This window comes from Wolffia australiana, chromosome 1 (assembly GCF_029677425.1).
Source record: "Wolffia australiana isolate 7733 chromosome 1, ASM2967742v1".
Taxonomy (NCBI): Eukaryota; Viridiplantae; Streptophyta; class Magnoliopsida; order Alismatales; family Araceae; genus Wolffia; species Wolffia australiana.
The window spans coordinates 16,918,721-16,928,492 of record NC_135835.1 but is presented as its reverse complement, the minus strand read 5'-3'; positions in this window follow the sequence as shown (position 1 = coordinate 16,928,492).

The window sequence follows — 9,772 nt, the reverse complement described above, 5'->3', positions numbered from 1 at the left end:
ATGTTCAGGGTATACGCCCTAAAGCGCTTCGTGCCAGAAACTTAGCCGGATAACCTCTCCCCCCCGCTTGGTCAATTTCATATATCTATTTTGTCTCCAATTCCAACTTCTCAGTTTACCGCTATATCTTTTTCGTTGTAAACTCAAGCGCTGGTTGGTGATTTCTAGAATATTTTCCAGGTGCACTGTAGTGCCCGAAGCTATTCTTCGTCCCGTGTCCTGACGAATGAGTACTATTTTTGTACTCCTACATCTGACTAAAGTACGAATCTATCTGCTTACCTTGACGGTCAGTTCATTGAATGGTTTCTTCCGAAATTGTATACGTATTCAATGAAGCCTCGTGGAGAGAATTGCTTTGTCAATCGGTGGATCCTACCAATCTTCCAAAGAAGAATCCGAGCTTCTTCTATTTTTTTTTGGGTTGTACTTTTTTCGTCTTTTATCTTGGAGGTGTCTCTAGGTTTCGCTACCTAACACATTTGGCCCATCGCGTAGTATCCGAACGCCTCTTACGCCAGCCGTCAAGACACCATGCACCCTGCGTACCATCTGGGCCCATCTGCAAACCGCTTGCGGCCCACCGTATTGACAAGTGCAGAATAAGAGAGAGAGAGAGAGAGAGAGAGAGAGAGAGAGAGAGAGAGAGAGAGAGAGAGAGAGAGAGAGAGAGAGAGAGATGAAGATCCTAGTATATTTCATTACAACTAGATGAAGAGCCTAGTATGTTTCACTACTACAAGATGAAGATCCTAGTATGTTTCATTACAACTAGATGAAGAGCCTAGTATGTTTCAATAATACTAGATGAAGATTCTAGTATGTTTCATTATAACTAAATGAAGATCCTAGTATGTTTCATTACAACTAGATGAAGATCCTAGTATGTTTCGTCACTACTAGATGAAGATCCTAGTATGTTTCATTACAACTAGATGAAGATCCTAGTTGTAATGGAAGCTTTCAGTGTTTCCATCTTAGCTGTTTTGAAGTTTCATTACAGCTAGATCTAGATTAAATCTTAACTTTCTACGTGTTTTCAATATAGATTGCATCCTATTCATCTATATTTAATCCAAACCATATTTGTTCCTTGATTGAATCCTAGCTACTAGTTCTCTTGACGAGTCTAGAGGTAAAATATAATTTCTTACGAGCTATTTTTATAATTGAAGCCCTATTGGTCCATGGAGTCACTGACAAGGCTTCTAATGGTGCTTAGAGTTACTGATTCCTTGATATGTACACTATCATTTGTTACTAACTAAACTTCTAATTTAAGTACTATTGGTTGATGGAGTCACTTACAAGGATGCTGACTGTGCTTCAGGTTGCTGACTCCACTATATGTATATATCTACTCCATACCGGCAGCCAAACTACATACAATAGATAACCTGTGCACCCATGCCAGCCAGAATGCTGACTGTGCTTGATGGAGTCACTTACAAGGATGCTGACTGTGCTTCAGGTTGCTGACTCCACTATATGTATATATCTACTCCATACCGGCAGCCAAACTACATACAATAGATAACCTGTGCACCCATGCCAGCCAGAATGCCGCCAACAGCTTACTAGCACGCCCCACATGCACTAGCATAGGCTTTTAATAGCTCATTAAGCCATCATGTGCTAGCTACATGATGATATCAACATCCTTGGTTAATTTGGGGAGATAATCACCAAAGCAAGACGGTGTGAAATTCTAGGCAGCAACAAGAATCAACAGATATTTTGTGGTATCCAGACGTTGAAGTTATTTATTGATGTTGAATTGAAACATTTGAGGACAATCTGTGTTCATATTATGCTTTTTGGGATCTGAAATTTGTTTCAGTCGCTTCTTTTTGGATATATGCATGAAAGATTATTGTCCTTCTGGATCACTAAGTTCGCTTATTTTAATGTCTGAGTTTTCTCTGCATATTATATTTTTAAAAATATTTTATGTTAATACATTCAAGAGTGAGGAAAATCTGTGCTCCTTCGAACAGAAGTAGAAGAAAGAGCAAACTGTGAGCCAAACTGTTGTTTTCAGAAGTGAGATACAGATACTAATCAAAGAGTATTTTAAACAATCAGCTGGTTGTGTTATGATAAAATAACAAACACAAAGACATTTGTAATGATATAGGTGTGAGGAAGAGGAGGTGGATAGTAATTGAGTAAATTTGCTTCTCAAGGCACACTACATCTGGAATCTCTTTCTGAAATGAAACAAACGGAGTGACTTCTTGATTTCTCCATTCGTAAACTCACATTCTAATATTTGAGAGCACATATATCCAAATTTTTAAAAAATTAGTTTTATTAGTATCTACAACGTTCTACAATTCATGTAACAATTTATGAGATAGCTGATGCCGAGAAATACAGATGTTTTAAAAAACATTATTAAATTTAGTTACTCTTTAATCTCACATATCTTTATGTCTAAAAAATAATAAAAAATAAAGTTATTCAACACTGAATCATAAGAGTACACTAAGATGTATAATTACATAGTGGAAGTAGCTCTTTGTCCTAGAAGCTTCTCTAAATGAACTCTTACCGGAAAAAAATGAAATTTTGATCATAGATGGTTACATGGAAATTGATATCCAATGGTATTCGTAGTTTCCATCCTCCAACAAATATACCAAGTTTTAATATAATAATGGTTCATGTGACTTGATTCTATAGTTTTTCAAAAAAATATTATCAGGGACGAATTTTATTTTCAGTAAAAATTTCAAATGTCTAGGATAAGATATAGAATCTCAATGTCCGATCATTCATAAAACTCAATGTTAATCTCATTATGTGAATCCATTATTTATATACCCCTACATAAAAGATGAATGTAAATTGATATTCTGGTTCCCCTTCGGAAGCTATATTTTTAAAACAAATATATCAGAAATGTTACATTTATAATGTATAAAATTAGATTTTTTTTCAAATTTAAAATTTCATTAATAAAGCTAAATGATTGGGTGGAGATTGTAAGTAGTGGTTATTCAATGGTACTTTATATTTTCATACTCAGTTATTCATATTATTTCTGAATTATTGTGGTATCCAATTACATTTGAATTAATTCTTTTTATTTTAATAGAAGTTCCAGTAATTTAAACTTCTTGAAATCTTAGAAACCTGGATTCTATGCATAAATGGGTTGGCATGGGGGGGGAATGGTTTATCAACATCTTCTAGCACAACAACGAAATTCGATGAAGCATAATACATCATTCCACACATTCGTAATTGATGGGGGACGAAATGGTTTATTTTGGTTCATTGAATTTGTTTGTTGTGATAGAAGATATTGATATTCCAAAACTAGTTAAAATTCTAGATTATGATTTTATGAATATGATCATTTCAAAATTAAAAAGCATACTATATTTTCATACTTATTGAATAATTAAAATTTTGTAAAATATTGTATACTTTGATCAGCATAGGAAGTTAGGAAAATGATGAGGATGAAGAGTAGTAGGTTGGTAATTGGGATCTGAAAAGGGGTCAAGGGAAGAGGGCAAGTTAGTAAAAGGAAAGGTTGTGGGGGGTGTTTATTGGTGAGATGGTGTTGACAAAGGATGGCTTGATGAGGAGAACACAATGATTGAGATCGAAAACATGGAGTTTGGAGAAAAGATGGGGGTGATAAGGGGCAACAATAGCTGGATTGTAATGGTGATGGGGGTTACTCACAAGGGTCAACCATAAATGTTAGAGGGAAGAACTGTTTGAAATAGGGGGAATCATGCTTTGGGGTTGTTGGGTTATAGGGCTTCAATTGAGTGCTGAAAAAGAACTTTAGATAAATATACAAGTATTCATTGATGCATAAAATAATCACATTACCTACTGTGGAGCTAAGTCTAACCTTGACTTCCTCCTTGGAAGAGATTATTCAAGCTGTTAATGTGTTTGGTCTCTAGATGGATCCATGCAATAAATGTGATGATGGATCTCTTCTTCTTCTCCAACTCTTCGTCATCAAGTCTCTACTAGAGCAAGTGGACTGCATCAACATTCATTAATCTAATCTATGTGACCCACAAGGCTCATGGATAATGCTAGCCAAAACCATTATGGAACAATCAATCAGCAATATTTGTTTGATTTTACCGCAGAGCCATTGTTTCGGGTATATGGAGTTGATAGAGAAACTGTGAAGGAACGTCCAAATCAAGTCCAAATAAAGGATAACAACTGGAGTTATAGGGACATCCAAATGAAGTTCTTTTGTGATTTCCCAAGGCCTCTTTCAATAGGAGTATTAATGAACACACAAGTGACGGTTCCTTAGGAAGCTTCTATTTATCGCAAGCCAAAGAGCAGTCTCTGAAGTTACTAGATGTACTTTTAAGCTTGTTTGCATAAGAAATTGAAGTAAAGGTGCCATCCCACATGTTCCTTATTCTGCCTATTCATGGAAAAGGAAACGGAAGACTCATTTTTTTTTCTATAAGTACCCATACCTTATGATGCTTTTCTTATCTTCTCTTATGCCCTATAGGTCGCTAGACTTTGAAACAGAATTTTGAGATATCCAAATTTTAACACTGTATTGGTGAAGAGTGTTACGAACTCTGTTTATGAAATTATCGACTTGTATACCACTTGGCTTAGACCAAATACCTTGCACATGAGATCCAATGTTAGTATTTTCCCTCTTGGCATTTATTTTCTCCTTAACATTGAGTCAATCAGTATTTTAGTATTTTATTTATCCTATATAAATCACACACAATGGATGCTTCCCATTTTGCATATCCACTTACCTTGTATTGTCTCCATACCTGTAGAATCGTATCATGTCCACTATATTTCATCTGTCCATTATATCCTTCTCATGATAATTATAATATCATTATCTTCATCAATGTAGATACTCATCCACATTGTAATCATATTTATCTTATTATTAATATTCCATAAAATTTGTGTTTGTGTATTCTCTAATCTCATGCCCTATTCCATCCGCACTTTTTCTACTTGCAACTCTATCTTTGATTCACTCGATACCATTCTATACTATCTATGTATCCTTAGATTATCTAAATTATTGTTCTGATAATCAATCTATACTTTGAATGAATGAAAAAAATACCTTTTCACTATTATATTCGGATCTGGAGTATTTGTTTTCAGAGTTATTCTTACTGAAAATGTTTATTGCTCTAGACCTAGTGCCTGGTCAGAAGTACATGGAAATAGTTCACCATAGTATTTCTCCATAACAAGAAATTAATAAGGACACTTATTTGTTATAACATCCTATATACATGGGTGGAGATGGGAAAGGGATCATACTTATTGTGATGATAGCAAACATAATAATATGGTCCATAATGCTATATCAATGCATGGTGACTTTATTTATGGGATTATTGAAGAAGTTCAGGAGAGTAATTAGGGGACAGTTGTTCAGTCACCTATGATACTAGGACCAATCAAAAAAAAAAAAATCTGTACCGCAGGTGTACAACAAGCTAGTGTACACAGTTGTGGGCATATATGGGGTTAGAGTGCTTTACTTTTGTAAGCATTATTGACCTTTCATTCTTGGTTGGCAAATTTTATGGGCTGGGACCACAACATCTACGGTCCTATACCTTATTGGCTGGAAACTTTTATGGGCTGGGATGCTAACATCTATGCTCTCTATACATTTGATCCTAGCCCACACTGTGACAAGAAAAAAAATCCATAATTTTTTCCCATTAGCTAGATACCCCTAAATCTGGTTTGTCACTGATCTATATAAAAGATATTGCCCAACAAACAAATAGTGATTAGCTTGAGTATGTTAAATGGCATGTCAGTCTTTATCTCTTTCCACAGTCCTTATTAGCATATAGCATTAGAGTGTTAAGGACGAGGACACACTCGCCAGACAGCTGGAGCAGACGACATCAGCGGAAGCTTCTAGAACGGCTCAAGTGAAGTCACCACAGTCTACCGCCGCCACCTCGAGCCACGCACACCGCCAGAAGATCTCTCAAGATCATGGCGACATGTCGTGGACGCCGCCAACAAGTTAAATATCGTTAAAAAAGGACACACCCAACGTTCACCTAAAGAGTCTATAAAAGACTCCCGATGTATCGAAAACACAGCAAGCCATTTTGGCCCTTTCCCTTCTATTTCATATTGTTTCAGTTTCCTATCCTTCTTCATCTACTTCTCTCTTCCTCATTGAGTCAGAGGCATCAAATTCTATCATAGAGCACATCTCTTAAACAGGGAACGAATTCCACAAAATAAGACACAAAATCTACCATTAAAAAACTATGTTTGTGCAATATTTTTTACTATATTCACTCGACACAGAGTTTCAAATGAACAAGTTACTTGCCTGCAAGTCTAGTGATTATATTGTTTTGTGTTGCCTGACCTTATACTAACTTCTATTTCATAAGATTGTTCGAAAGTCATTATCCTTGAAAAAACTTGTGTGAAGTCACACTTATCAGTACACCTTATCAAGTTAGGCTATTAACCTAGGGTTCTTAGCACTTTACTCCACGTGAAAAATGAAACTTTGTGCCAACATTTTAAGAACTCTGGTTTGGATATCTTGGATAGGGTTGATGAAAAGAGAGAGAAAAATAACCCTTGATTGTTTCATAATACTGAATCAACAAAAAAATTAAGGTCCCGCGATTCCTGCAGATATCGGCCAGTTTATGACTCCCACTCTTTCAATAAAAAAATAATGGAGGTTTTCTGGTCCTGAACTGAAACGATGTAAAAAAGGTGCCAAATGAGGCTTATAGAAGTGGTCTGGGAGGGTTCGTAGGAGAGACGTTGATAGGTGTATTTTCGCCTTTTGTAAGAGTTCTTGCATTTCCATCTATTATTAAAATTTAATGATCGTCTATTTTTTTCCTTGTTCCCACCACCCCTCCATTCACGATCGTACATTCTTGAGTTTCCTTACGCACCTCAATAAAATAGCTTTAAACTATAAGACAAGAAAGAAAAATGGCCTTGGCTTGGGGATCCAAAGTAAAGGATGCCTTTATAGAAAGGTCAAAAGCACAGTCTAATTAAATGCGACTTCCGATTCCTGGTATGGAAATGCATGCTTCTTATGGCAAATCCACATTCAACTTCTCAGTATCACAACATATTTACTGTCTTTGATCATGTTGGTGAATGCCCTTTTCGCCTCTATCTTCCCCCATTTTGACCAACAAACGTTGATATTTTTCTTCCATCTATTTCCGAAAGTATTCGGACTGAATGGCTCAACGCACTGTGAAAAGGGAAATTACCCACATCCCTTGCCAGCGCTGGAGTCTTGTGATGAAACATCTTAGAATCGTATACTGGCAATGCACAAATGCCAGAGAAACTGAAATTCTTCAAAATCCAGCTGTCGCATACAAAATGACTACTGTACACAAGAATACCGACAATGTAACAGTCCCCGTTACTGTCTGAAAACCGCTTGAAAACATCACATATCGAAACCAAATGGTCCAAGGGATCTCAATAATAAATTTATTTAAACTTATACGGGTACTTGGGAAACCCTGCGACTTGAAGAAGCAGGCCTTGGTGCTTAAGCAAGGTAAAAACTCAACAATCTCCCTCACTTGATCCTTTGTCCGGCATAAGAAGGAAGAACGCGATAGCTTTTTTCTGGTGGACGGAGATTCTCATGGGCTTGAAGCTCAAAACAAAATACAAATATTAAACAGTAGACTCCGGATCGACGAACAGTCCTGTAACTCTGGCGAAGAAGTCACTCCCATCGAGCAGTATTCTGTCATTGGGATTCAACTCATGAAGGCGGCCGCTCTGGTAAGAGCTAGGGAGACTCTTCCAAGGAAAGACCTCCACCGACAGGTTGTCGTGGTTTGTATATGTGCCAATAATTCGTAGATGAGCGATCTCCAATGCCGTCCTCTTCAACATGAAAGCCTCCCCACAAATGTTGATTCTTCCTTATCCGCCTATGAATATTTTTGGACGGACTGCTGCCAGTCAGATCTTGGACAATCCCTCGGACGTTGGAGATGGTTGTCGTTACTCTTTTTTAGAGTAATATTGATTCTTTTTTTTAAAGAGCAGGTCTTCCCTTCGTTCAATCCGATTCGCTCTCTTGCCTGTTTTGTTCTCTTTGGGAATCAACGAGGAAAAAGACATGTTTTTTCCAACAGTCTCATGGTTTTTGAGATCAGCAAGATCTTCATTGACCTTGTGTTTACTCTTAAGGCGTTCAGGTTGTTCCTTTTATGGAAGAAGAAAAGCCCCCATCCGTGGGATCAAAGCGAGAAAGAAAATGAACGAAAGGAAATATAGTGTTTGTTCCTGATTCGCAGGGATAGATTTTAGCGCAAAAGATGTTAACCGAAAAGAACGAAACGACGATACCCTAGGTGGGTCAGTAATGTTGCATTTTCTGCGGGCGTGCAGCCCCTTGAATGAGTTGCCATGGGCAGTAAAGATGTGGATAAGAGCAAAAATAGCAAGTTCTATACTGCAAATGCCCCTCCGGAGAGATGGGTCATCCGAATGATGAAAGTGTGACGTTGTGCTTTCAGGCATGACAGACTTACATCGAGAGTCGCCTCTCATTCGCTAGAAGATTCTGCTGCGTTCTTTAACTTGTGGTCGATATTCCCAGCATGTTCGATCTGCGGTAAGTCCTGTTTTCGATACGGATCATAAAAACAAAGAAAAATTGTTGGACAAAAAATCAAGGAAACCCCTCGGTCAAAAATATCACGCAACAGAGACGGACTAAGTCGATTACATACCAATGTTTCAATGGAATGACATCCATTTCCATGTACACTTTGCTCATGCCTGTGAAAATACAGTCAGTTATCTCTCCAACAGTGATGAGTAAGATGTGTTGGTTGTCAATCTTCGAAAATATATTTTAAATTTAGCTTAAACAAAAACTAATTTTGAATAAAAAAAAAATCTAAGGTCTTTTATCTTCACTTCATTTTATCTCTCGTCCCAGATGCCCAGAACCTTACTAATTTATGAGAATTCTGAAAGGGTTATGTTGCCCACTAAGCTCTTCTTCTTTAGTCTACGCCCGATTAATTGGCTTTGCCACTATTTTTATAAGGGTTAATATCACGGTACAGCCCAAACCAGGTTGAAAGTCTGCCAGGTGGATCTCCGGCCAGATTTTGACCTGGCGGAACCCACCTGGCAGCCACGCTGGATTCCACGTCATCACCGGGATATGTCGACCTGCCAAGGGTTTTTCGATAAGAGAGAGGGGCATTCTAGAGAGAGAGAGAGAGAGGCGGCCTAGAGAGAGAGAAGGAGAGAGAGGTTGTAGAGAGAGAAAGAGAGGTGTTCTAGAGAGAGAGGCGTTATGCCGGACTTCAGTCTGGTCTCTCTCCCTTTCTCTCTCTACAAAATGTCTCTCTCTAGAACACCTCTCTTTCTCTCTCTAAAACCTCTCTCTCCTTCTCTCTCTCTAGGCCGCCTCTCTCTCTCTCTCTCTAGAATGCCCCTCTCTCTTATCGAAAAACCCTTGGCAGGTCGACATATCCCGGTGATGACGTGGAATCCAGCGTGGCTGCTAGGTGGGTTCCGCCAGGTCAAAATCTGGCCGGAGATCCACCTAGCAGCCACGATGGACTCCACGTCATCACTAGGATATATCGCAGACGACTTAGTGAGTTTGGGATATACCGTACCAAAAAAAAGCTAAGGTTAGATCGCAGACTTTTGACCTGGTTTGGGCTGTACCGTGATATTAACCCTTTTTATAATTGTCCCACTCACTTCTGTTGCAACT